The sequence below is a fragment of the Chlorocebus sabaeus genome, chromosome 22 (assembly GCF_047675955.1).
Source record: "Chlorocebus sabaeus isolate Y175 chromosome 22, mChlSab1.0.hap1, whole genome shotgun sequence".
In the NCBI taxonomy this organism is placed as follows: Eukaryota; Metazoa; Chordata; class Mammalia; order Primates; family Cercopithecidae; genus Chlorocebus; species Chlorocebus sabaeus.
Window position 1 is genome coordinate 11,364,847 of NC_132925.1, and position 11,662 is coordinate 11,376,508.

Below are 11,662 nucleotides of genomic sequence, written 5' to 3' on the forward strand. Positions count from 1 at the left end.
CTTATTTTCCACAAAGTTTTTCTTCTCACTATTTGAAATTCTTACTTATTAGAAATTATGTTGAATTGACAAACGTTTTGTAAGTCAGATATCATCTATAAAGGTACAAGCGGTGGTGCGTCAGTATTTAAGCCTGATTTTCTCAAGGGAAACTGATCTCAAGAAGACTGATTTGTAGCATTTGCCAATTTCCCTGGTGTAAACATTCCCACAATGACTAGTGTTAAGCTATCAACTAGCTGTCACTAAAATTGGAATTCGAAAGAGAGGTGCACAGTTAGCTTTCGTGAGCCTGTGAGCCTGCTCCAGGACACAACTGAGTGTAAGGTTTTCAATCACATTACAGAATGATAGATTCACCACCTCATTTCACAAATGAAGGATCCAAGATGCAGAGGGTTTAAGTGACTTGTTCTAAATGAAACATTTACTTATGAGAATATTGGTAATTAACATTGAAGCAGAATGTGAGATGAAACTCTAAAATTACATGAAAACACACACACATACATATTAACTAATAAGAATCCCAATTAACCTAACACTATGTATTGACTGACTTTCTTTTCTTTTGCTAAGGTGTGATGTTTCATCATCACACCTTATATATAATAGGCTTATATATAATAGGCATGATCCTGGTTTACATATTATGTAAGTGCTTATATATAATAGGCATGTTCCTAGTTTGCATATTATGCTCCATTTTCGCTATTACTCTTCTTTAGATTAAAATTTGTTCTCACATTTACCAGGAAATTCTGCCTCAATTCTCCTCTTTTGAAATTATGGCTTGGCTCTTTCTTACATATTTTTCCGGATATCTTTAAAATATTTTAAATACTTTTCAAATAAATTATTTATAATTTTGTATAGAATTAACCAATTAAATATGTAATTAAGGAAAAATAATAGTTATTTAAACATTAGGAATTTCCATCAGAAGAATTTTAATGCATTTACTATTTTTGTTGTTATTAGGAGTCAGTTTTCTTTCTTCATTTACAAGAAAATGAAAGACTTTCATAGAAAAATTATTAATTCTGTTTCTTGGCTAATTAACTTATATTTTCAAGATATGAAAACATATAAATACAAAAAACTATGCCATAAATATGTATACAACCATACAAATACATATATATACATATTTGATTCATTCTCAAGTTGCGTATTTGTGAATTTGCATGCTCACTAAAATGTCTTTGTAACCTCACAATCAATACTCCTGGTGCTTTAATGGTCATTCAGTGTCAATTGTGACTATGTACAGAGCAGCAAAAACTTTGAGTCACCCAACTCATGCACATTCCCAGCTGAGGTCAAGCAAGGTGATGCTTCGCCTTCTTGTTTCAACTGTATACTGTAAGAAGTGCCCGTTTTGTGGTCCATTTAGTGCTGTTCTTTAAAGATTTTTGGTGCTTTTTGTTTGTGATTTTTGATTTAAAATGACTTCTAAGTATAGGACTGCAGCCTAGTGTCCCTAAGCACAAGAAGGCTTAATGTGTCGTAAGAAGGAGAAAATATATGTGTTAGATAAGCTTCGTTTGGGTATGAGTTATAGTGCTGTTGACCTTGCGTTCAACGTCGATGAATCCACAATACAGTATATCCAGGAAAGGGGAGAAGAAATTCATTGATTTATATGTGAAGCTTCTACAGAAAGTGCTAAAGTGACACCTATATGTGTTTAAGGAAGCTACAGAAAAAAAATAGAAAATGGGTAAATTTGTGTCATCATGGGATAACAATCAATAAAAAAGGTGTATTAAACATCACTATTGTGAGGCTAAAAGCCAAAGAAAGTTATAGTCACATAACCAGAGTCAGTAAAATGATAAACCCTTTGTGGCTAGTGTTTTATTATGAAGAAATACTGCATATAATTATTTGTAAGAAATATATATTAAATACTGTCTTTTAATAGAAATACACATAAAACAAGGTGATATATTGACTGGTTTATGAAAATGTTATACCAGAGGCTTAAAAGAACCTAACCCTGTATTTTACCCAGGACCAGTAACACAGTATTCAGTAATTCAGTGTTGACGGTGATTTTATAGAAGAACATAATTACCATGAACTCTATATGATTACATGTATTTGTGTGTTTTATGTGAGTGTGCATATGTGTGTGTGTGTGGGTGTGTGCAGGTGTGCTAAAGGAAAGAAACATTACCTAGAATTCTGCCACAGTTATACAAACAAGAGGAATTTTTATATATTCATTTGAATATATATTTTACAGAGTATAAGTAGCTGACTTTTATGTACTTCGGATGTTGTATGTGTGTGCACATATAGATTACTACAGGTGTGAATTTTCTATCCAAACATTCAAGCATTTTCTCATATTATTATAAATTATTTCTCACCATTACTTTTAATGAATACTTACGGTTTTGTGTGGAAAAATATACTTATGTCACCATTGCTCCTGTGTTTAAGGAGTCATTTTCAAGTTTCTAATATCTAATATAGAACTAAATGAATTTTATTATCTGCATATAGGATTATTTCTTAATAATAAACTGTAGGAGTCCTTTTCTGCTTTGTCATAATGTTGTAATATTTCTTTATTTAAAAAGCTTTAATAACATGTTCTCATTTTTTATATATATGTAAAAGTAAAACAATAATTTTGAAACTCCTGTATGAAATATTAGGAATATAATATTTTTGTGTCATCTTTTGGAACGACAGAACCTAACTACCGAAACTTAACTACCCCTAATTAAAATTATTTAAATGATTTCATTAATTTAACTCAGGATTTAATCTTTATCTGATTTTCTGTAATATTTAAATTTGCATGCAAATTTATAAAGAATTAGTTTAGATCTATATGTTTATTTGGTTTAATGCTCAAAGTCAATCCTTTTCAGTAATAATAACCTGGATAATAGATACCTGATTTTTATTTTAAGTGTTTAGTGTTTATTACTGTTTTTAGCAGACCTTTTTTCCAATTAATTATTAACATGAACTTTATCTTTGCATTTTTTTCTTTTCTTTTCTTTCTTTCTTTTTTTTGAGAGACAGTCTTGCTCTGTCACCAGGCCAGAGTGCAGTGGCACGATCTCGGCCCACTACAACCTCTGCCTCCCAGATTCAAGAGATTCTCCTACCTCAGCCTCCTGAGTAGCTGAGACTACAGGCGTGTGCCACCATGCGTAGATAATTTTTGTATTTTTAGGAGAGTTGGGATTTCACCATGTTAGCCAAGATGGTCTCAATCTCTTGACCTCATGATCCACCTTCCTCGGCCTCCCAAAGTGCTGGAATTACAGGCATGAGCCACCGCACCTGGCCTGCATCATGAACCTAGATGATTTACAACTTGATGATGTATGATTGGGCACTGATTTTTTTCTTTTAAGGTTTTATAGATATTGCTTTATTTTCTTAAATCATTTGGTGTTATAAGATACATTTTGAGGTCAGTTTGATGTTTGTTCCATTATACATATGCTATTTATGTTGTTTCTATTGTTCAAATCATTGGATCAAATTACTGAAGATGGTGGTATGTCATCTTGTATATTCAAATGTATTTTCCCCAAGTTCCAAGACTAAGTATTTAACATTCTAAAATCATATATATATTAATTTTTAAAACCATATTATTTCAATTAAAAACAGCTTTGTTGATGAAACATTGCAGAACAGTTATTTCTGTTTGAGTTTCATTGCTACAGTATAATCTCTATAATTTGTTTTTGCTTGGAAGTGTGGATAGAACAAGATAATGTATTATGAGATATTTTAAACTATTAGCATAAACTACATATGTGATTGGAAGATTTTTATATTTATATAAATGTAACATCTCCATTATTTCTTTGAAGATTATATTTTCTTCGCCAAAATAAAATATATTCATTGTAACCAAAATATGTTAAATAAATTATAATACAATATCTTATAGAATATCTTTGATTTCCCTTAAGAAGCTAGTATTAAATTGACTGATACTATTATTCATTCCTTTGGACCTTTTTGGTTTCCTTTAAAGCATACATCTTCAACTTACATAATCTATATTAAAGGTCAAACATTAACTAAAATGCAATCCTATGCAATTTATGGTTGATCATAATCTTATGGTTATGCTTATCAATGTGTACAGATGACTGTTTTAATAAAGTGCAATGCAGAGTTACAGTGCAGGCAAACCAGGGTTTATCATCCCATTGGGTAGCATTTAGCTTACTACAACTTGTTTTTCTCTCAGGAGAAAATAACACTAAATGCAACTTATGATTTTCTTTCCCTATCAGAATCTCCTTAGCCATTATGCAACATTAAAACCACAGGCAAATGATGTTCATTAAAGTTGGGTATGATCTTTACAATGAGGTAGTGTCTTTTAGAGTATAGACCTTGTGGATATGTGCAGAAAAACAGTTAATATTTCCTCCTCATTAACTCCTTAGAGTTTGAGATTTGGCCATCAGCTGTAGTTTCTTTCAACCACCATTCATGCCTTGTTATTTACTTCTGCTCAGATTGTAGTATTTTTTTATGATGTTCTTTATAAAACAATGTGTAGCAATGCCTAATAAGCTATTGTTGCCATCTGTTTTTTTCCACTAATTCCTGGAGCATTCACTGCCCTTAACATTCATAAAATTTGCATTTTAACACCCAGTGTGACAATTTTTCTAGGAGTTTTTGATGTCCCTCTAGTACTATATTTTCTACCTGCTTTGCCAGCCATTTCAGTTTATAACATTTCTCCAGAATGCCAAATAAAGGCAGTGACTAAATTAGAGTAAAACAATAGCTTACAAAAAGGCACTAAATTTGGGAAACTCCACAATGGCTTTCTTTCTTTTGGCAGAGAACGTAAGCCATTACTCACTCTCTTTTGTTAACAGGCAATAAAAAAGTGCTTATTAACTATAATCTTCAGTATAATTCTATCATATTTTGGCAATGAACTGAACTTTGATAAATTAATGCTGTTCTACAGCAACAATAAACACATTTAGCCAACATTTAAACCCTTTGCAAAATAACTTCAACCTGTCTTTCCAGATTTTTTTCTTTTCGTTTATGCAGGAGGTAATGTATTGTCATCACTGGTGTGATGGTGAATGTTTAACAACCAGCTATTTGAAAAAATATTCTGATTTTTAGTGTTTGCCAATTTCTCAAGTGTGAATACTTCAACCATGGCTGATTTCAAACATGCTCCTTTGAGAAGAGATCTGCATAATCAGCACTCAATATTTTATACAAGCCAGCCCAGAACGCCCTTGCATGTGCTAAAATCAGTTTGGAATTCTGTTATACTATTTATGAGTTATGTGATTGAGGTCAAGTTGCCAAATCTTCTTCTTTCTTTATATTCTAGCCTATAAGGTAAAACTTAACATGTAGGGGTTCTTTAAAAATAGAGATGCTATACGCAAAGTAATGTGTATGTTAGCAAATAATATATTCACTGAGTAGTATGTATTGTTATTGTTATTACATCTTCCTACATTTCTGTCTTAGTCAGCTCAGGCTGACACAACAAAATACCACAGACTGGTTGGGTTAAACAACAGACATTTATTCTTTTGTACGTTTGGAAGCTAGACGTTTAAGATTGAGATGCCATTGGAATAGGTTTCTGCTGAGACCTCTCATCTGACTTGCAGATAGTTACCTTCTCATGGTTTTCTCACATGGCCTTTTTCCTCTTTATGTTCCTGGAGAAAGATCTCCTGTGTCTCTTCCTCTCCTTGTAAGGACAGCAGTCCTATTAGATTAGGACCCTGCTCTTATGACCTTATTTAAACTTGATTATTTTCTTAAAAGTCCTATCTCTAAATACAATGCCCATATGAATTTTGGGGAAACACATTTCAGTCCCTAACAATCCCTGCACATCCTCTAGGTTTGTCCCTGTGTACTTGCTATTTCCTAGGCATGCTTTGTTCTTGCTATTTTCTCTAATGATATGTCATGTTGATAGATGAGCTCAGATTGTCAAATTCAAATTTATCAAAGCCCACCATAGCTACCACTATCCTCAGAAATTTCTTCCTGATCACCCTGACAAAAATAATCTTTCTCATTTTGGCACTCGAAAAGCTTTAGTTGTATCTTTCCTATGATGCTTATCTTTCTCTGACAAGTGTTATGCCATATTTCATCAATTCTAACATACAGATTTTTCTCCACTTTAACACCCCTGAGATGTTTTGTTGTGATCTTAAGACAGAATAAAGATGAAGACTGCCTTATCAGTTAAAAATACTTCAATAACACCTCACATCATTGACCAGTATTAGTAATATGATATAGAAATAGTTCTCCAAATGCTCATTTTGCCAATGCTTTCATATATATGCACTTAACAAAATTAAAAGTAAAATTATATCTATGAATAGAACATTTTCTTCACATGTAAAAAGTTCAGTTTTTGTGTTCCTTTATTCTGTAAAAATGTATTATTTAGCATATATTTTAGTTTATTTGGCAACTTGCAAATAAGATCCCTGCTCATGTGGACAAATTTAAAATTGGAAGAAATGAGTAACTTTCTGTGAGTTGTGATTTTAAATTCTAAGTTAAAGAAGCCTAATTTAAATTACCTACATAAAAAAGCACATTTATATTAACTGTATTATATTAAAGCATAATACTCAAAAAGGTAAAATCAGGATTCATATAAATATAAAATAAATATGTATTCAAGGGGGTAAGGTGCTGATCTAAAACTGGTTAATCTGGGTAATGTCTTACAGGGCAATAAATCTTTGAGATTTTGTAGGTTCTCCTAAAAGAAAGTGTTTGCATTTGTACTGGAAAACCATCACACGTTGATCTCTATCCTTAAGTAGTGATAAAATAGGCAGTTAGAGGCAGAGCAAGATGGCTGAATAGAAACCTCCACCAATTATCCCCCCTGCAGGAACACCAAATTTAACAACCATCTACATAAAGAAGCACCTTCATAAGACCCAAAAATCAGGTGAGTGATCACAATACCAGGTTTCAACTTCATGTTGCCAAAAGAGCATGGAAGAGGGTAGGAAAGACAGTCTTAAATTGCTGACACCACCCTCCCCACTCCATGGCAGCTGCTGGCCATGTGGTGTGGAGAAGAAATCTGTGCGCTTGGGGGAGGGAGAGTACAGTGATTGTGGGACTTTATACTAGGACTCAGTGCTCCCAACACTGGGCAAAACTCAGCTAGCATCCATGTAGTGAACATTTAGACCAGCCCTAGCCAGAGGGGAACTGCACATTTCAGTGGTCAAAACATGAATTTCAGCAAGCCTCCCAACTGTGGACTAAAGTACCGTAGCGTATTAAATAAACTCAAAAGGCAGTCTAGGCCACCAGGACTACAATTACGAGGCAAGTCCTAGTGCTGAACTGGACTTGGAACTAGTGGACTTGGGGGGCCTGCAACCTATTGAGACACCAGCCAGGGCGGCTAAGGGAGGGCTTGTCGTACCCCTCCCCAGCCGCAGGCAGTGCAGCTCACTGCTCCAGAAGAGATCCCTTCCTTCTGCCTGAGGCGAGACGAGGGAAGAGTAAAGCCTTTGTCTTGCAACTTGGATACCAGCCCAGCCACAGTGGGATAAGCACCAGGCAGAGTCACAGGGTGCCCATTCCAGGCTCTAAATCCCAAATGACATTTCCAGATGCACCCTGGGCCAGAGGGGAACTTGCTGCTTTGAAGAGAAGGATATAGTCCTGGCAAGATTCATTACCTGCTCTTCAAAACGTCATTGGCTCTGAATTTTCAGCAGTGGTATAACCAGATAGTACATGCTACAGGCCTTGGGTGAGATTCTGAGATGTGCTAGATTCAGGCGTGACCCAGCACATTCACCGCTGTGGTGGCTATGAGAAAAGAACCTTCTGCTTAAGAAAAGCAGAGAGAAGAGCAAAGAAGACTTTCTCTTGAGCTTAAGTACCAGCTCAGCCACAGTGAGAAAGAGTACCAAGCAGGCTATTAGAGTCCCTGATTTCAGACCTTGGCTTTTGGATGGCACCTCTGGACCCACCCTGGGCCAGAGGGAAGCCTACTGTCCTGAAGGGTGAGTCCCAGGCCTGAAAGCATTCACCAAAAGCTAACTAAAGAGCCCCTGGGCTTTAAGTGAACATCATGGTACTCTGGCAAAAGTCCCTGTGGGCCTGTGGTGGTGGTGCATAGGAGGAGAATATTTTCCCTGGGGAAAGGGGAAGGAATAGTGGGAAGAACTTGGTCTGATGGTTTCAGTGCCAGCTTAGCTGTTGCAGGTAGATCTGTAAGGTTTCTAACTCCAGGCCCTGGCTCCTGGACAACATCTCTGCACCATCCTTCGGCCTGGGGGAACTTGCTTCCCCAAAGGAAAGGACAAAAGTCTGGATATCGTTCCCATCTGCTGACTGCAGAGTCCTAAGTTATTGAAAAAATATAAGCAGTAACCAAGTAGTAGTTACAGTGAGTTTGGGGGAAGACTGGTTAATGTGCTGACTTCAGGTCTGATGCTGCACAGTCTCAGTAATGGTGGTCACAGAGGTTTTTATGTCACATCTGACCCAGCACCAAGCAGCTCAGCAGCTCGGGGAGGGGGGGGGGGGAGAGAGAGAGAGAGAGAGAGAGAGAGAGACAGAGACAGAGACAGAGACAGAGACAGAGAGGGAGAAAGGCTCCATTTATTAGGGAGAAAGTAAGGGAAGATAACAAGAGTCTGCCTGGTAATCCAGAGAATTCTTCAGACCTTACCCAAGACCACAAATGTGGTACATCTATAAGTCTGAAAGAACCATAATATTACTGGGCTTGAGGTACCTTCTAATGCAGATATGACTGCAGTGAGCAAAAACTTAGATTCAACACCAAGTCCTTTCCAATATCTGGAAAGCCTTCCCAAGATGGATGGGTACAAACAAGCCCAGGTTGCAAAGGTTACAATAAATACCTAACCTGTCAATGCCCAGACATTGATGAACATCTACAAGAAACAAGACCATTCAAGAAAACATGACCTCATCAAACTAAATAAGGCACCAAGGACCAATCCTAGAAAGACAGGGTGACCTTTTACACAGGGAATTCAAAATAGCTGTTTTGAAGAAACTCAAGTATGTTCACGATAACACAGAGAAGGAATTCAGAATCCTATCAGATAAATTTAACAAAGAAACTGAAATAAAAGAAAGAATCAATCAACCAGAAATTCTGGAGTTAATAAATGCAACTGATTACCTAATTCGTCAGAGTCTCTTAATAGCAGGATTGATAGAGCAGAAGAAAGAATTAATGAGCTTGAAGATAGGCTATTTGAAAATACAGTCAGAGGCGATAAAAGAAAAAAGAATAAAAAACAATGAAGCATTATCACAAGATCTAGAAAATCGCCGTGAGAAGCAGCTTCTCCATTCCTCCTTGTATCTCCACTGCATCCAGGCCACTTGCCTCCACTCCTGCCTCCACCGTATCCACCAGGGTAACCCAGAAGTCCTACAAGGTGTTCACCTCTGGCCCCTGGGCCTTCAGCAGCCACTCCTACACAAATGGGCCCGATGTCCACATCAGCTTCTCGAGCTTCTCTCGAGTGGGCAGCAGCAGCTTCTGGGGTGGCCTGGGTGGAGGCTGTGGTGGGGCCAGCACAATGGGAGGCATCGCAGCTGTCACAGTCAACCAGAGCATGCTGAGCCCCCTTAACCCAACATCCAGGCCATGTGCACCCAGAAGAAGGAGCAGATCAAGACCCTCAACAACAAGTTTGCCTCCTTCATTGACAAGGTATGGTTCCTGGAGCAGCAGAACAAGATGCTGGAGACCAAGTGGAGCCTTCTGCAGCAGGAGAATATGACTTTGAGTAACATGGATAGCATGTTCAAGAGCTATGTCACAACCTTCAGTGGTAGCTGGAGACTGGGCCAGGAGAAGCTAAAGCTGGAGGTGGAGCTTGGCAGCATGCAAGGGCTAGTAGAAGGCTTCAAGAACAAATATAAGGATAAGATCAATAAGCTTACAGAGATGGAGAATGAATTTGTCCTCATCAAGAAGGATGTAGGTGATGCTTATGTGAACAAGGTAGAGCTGGAATCTTGCCTGGAAGGGCTGACTGATGAGATCATACAGGCAGCTGTATGAAGAGGAGATCCAGGAGCTGTCCCAGATCTTGGACACATCTGTGGTTCTGCTCATGGACAACAGCTGCTCCCTGGACATGGACAGCATCATCACCCAGGTCAAGGCCCAGTATGAAGAGATCGCCAACCGCAGCCAGGCCAAGGCTGAGAGCATGTACCAGATCAAGTATGAGGAGCTGCAGACGCTCGCTGGGAAGCATGGGGATGACCTGCATCATACAAAGATGGAGATCTCTGAGATGAACTGGAACATCAGCTGACTTCAGCCTGACACAGAGGTCTTCAAAGGCCAGAGGGCTTCCCTGGAGGCCACCACAGATGCTGAGCAGCATGGGGAGCTGATGGTTAAGAATGCCAACACCAAGCTGTATGAGCTGGGGCCTGCCTGCAGTGGGCCGAGCAGGACATGGTGCAGCAGCTGCATGAGTGCCAGGAGCTGATGAAATCAAGCTGGCTCTGGACATTGAGATTGCCACCTACAGGAAGCTGCTGGAGGGTGTGGAGAGCTGGCTGGAGTCAGGGATGTAGAACATGCAGAACATGAGTATCCATATGAAGACCATCAGTGGCTATGCAGGTGGGCTGAGCTCAGCTTATGGGGACCTCACAAGCCCCAGCCTCAACTATGGCCTGGGCTTCAGCTTTGGCTCTGGCATAGGCTCCACCTCCTTCAGTTGCACCTGCTCCATCAGGGCCATGGTTATGAAGAAGATCAAGACCTACAATGGGAAGCTGGTGTCCAAGTCCTCTGATGTCCTGCCAAAGTGAACAGCCATGGCAGCCCCTCCCAGGCTACCCATCCTGTGGCTGTCCCAGAGCCCACGGGGGAGGCAGTTATGCAGGGGAATGCAAGACCCACCTGAGGTTCAGCCCTAGCCTTCAGCCCACCTTCAGGGGCAGTTTACTGCCTGTGGTACCCCCTTTGCCCATGACTCCAGCTACAAGACAATTTTTTCCCCAAAATAAAACCTCAGCTAGCTCTGCACACACACACACATGCGCGCACACACACACACACACACACAAAAGAGCAAATCTAAGAGTTATTGGCCTTAAAGAGGAGATAAAGAGAAAGAGATAAGGCTGGAGAGTTTATTCAAAGAGATAATAACAGAACTTCGTAAACCTAGAGAAAAATATCAATATTCAAGTTCAAGAAGCTTATAGAACCCCAAGCAGATGTAACTCAAAGAAGACTATCTCATGGCATTTAATAATCAAACTTCCAAAGGTTAAAGAAAAATTCCTAAAAGCAGCAGGAGAAAAGAAACAACATAAAATCAAGTTCCAATATTCCTGGCACAGACTTTTTGGTGAAAATTTTACAGGAAAGGAGAGAGTGGCATCACATATTTAAAGTGTTGGAGGAAAAAGAACTTTCATCCGAGAATAGTATATCCAGTGTAAATACCCTTCAAACATGAAGGATAAATACTTTCCCACACAAACAAAAGCTGAGGGATTTCATCAATACCAGTACTACAAGAAATGCTAAATGGATTTCTTCAATATGAAATAAAAGGATGTTAATGAGCAATAAGAGATCATCTGAAGATTAAAAATTTAC

At 38.3% G+C, this 11,662-nt stretch overlaps 1 pseudogene; it reads left to right on the forward strand.

Annotated features, from left to right (window-relative positions):
* Positions 1 to 1,502: 1,502 nt before the first annotated feature.
* Positions 1,503 to 11,022, forward strand: LOC103228542 (keratin, type II cytoskeletal 8 pseudogene; annotated as a pseudogene).
* Positions 11,023 to 11,662: the final 640 nt, after the last annotated feature.